We start from the raw sequence: 1,202 nt of genomic DNA, 5'->3' as shown, positions 1-1,202 counted from the left end.
ACATTAGAAAACAAGCCCCATTAGCGATTCCCTCGTCACTTTCGCTGACGCTAGCTCAACATCCCCGTCCGCCTCGCCGTCAAACTCCGAGGTTGTTGCACCAATAACTTTCCCGCTTTGCCTCGCAGCGATCCCCTGCGGGTGAAAGTCCTCGGCAGGTGCGGTTCGAAGCCAGATGTTCAGCGCGGCATGGACCACCATGCTCTATTATTAGCCTTTGGGGCGCGGCTTCGAAGCCGCTTCATGCTAGATCGAGGTTTTTGCCAGCAAGGTCAGGGGGACAGGGTTGTAAGCCTAGATTTTCTTCTTTATTTATTTTCTTGTTAGATTTTAGGGCGCATGTATTTGATTACTAAGTAAATATACGGGAAATATATAGAATACTGACAATTACAAACTCAATATTCCTCGAAGTCCCGAGCTACCGTATCGCTCCCGATGAGGCAGTTTATAATATACGATGTATCTAAACGTGCGAGATTCATTTATTTGCAGCTGTATGCCATGGCGTAGACATGGATTTCAGACTTTGTTTAATTATCATCATGGAAATTAATTTTAGGACTAGAGAACATACAGGACATTAATAACACATTTTACATTAGATAAAAGTAATTACCTAACTCGAGTGAGTCATTTGGAATCATATATTTTTTTTTCTAAATAACAGACCGTTTAATGATCATCCATACATCGCTTTGAAGATGACTTTTAAGTTATAAAATATTTACGTTCAGACACCCAAGAGATTTATCAACAAGCTAAATCAAGTTCTTTTCCGACGGCGCACACAAACGTCCGCGATTCATATTTCATGCCTGAGGTGGTTCGTGGTTCCTCCTCCTTGGCCCGGCCTCTCGTTCCGCCGTTTCACTTCCCTCCACATCTCGTTCCTTTCCCCTCGTCCGTCACTCACGCTTTCTCAGTCACTGCCATTCAGCCGCAAACGCGTGACTTTTCTCTCACGCGCTGAAGGGGGGGGGGGGATATCACAGTTCTTTACGCACAGTGCTGTACGGTGACGCTCGTTATGAGCTTAATAGGAGAGGCATTAGTCTCATGTTTTGTCACTCAGTGCGTCACAACTACGGACGTACAATTTGCATTATTATCCATTGTTTTTTCCACACGTAGGTTTTTTTTTAACGAAAGTAGCTTGCGTAAAGATGCGAAAGGGAAAAAAAGTAATGTGTTAGCTGACA

The 1,202-nt window shown here is 43.9% G+C and overlaps 1 protein-coding gene across 1 annotated transcript in view; it reads right to left on the bottom strand.

Annotated features, from left to right (window-relative positions):
- Positions 1-1,202, bottom strand: part of LOC119587120 (proteoglycan 4-like) — a gene marked incomplete in the record, with an annotated part of 4,144 nt that overhangs the window by 2,359 nt on the left and 583 nt on the right.

This window comes from Penaeus monodon, chromosome 22 (genome assembly GCF_015228065.2).
Source record: "Penaeus monodon isolate SGIC_2016 chromosome 22, NSTDA_Pmon_1, whole genome shotgun sequence".
Lineage (NCBI taxonomy): Eukaryota > Metazoa > Arthropoda > Malacostraca > Decapoda > Penaeidae > Penaeus > Penaeus monodon.
This window is presented reverse-complemented; position numbering and strand designations above follow the sequence as displayed.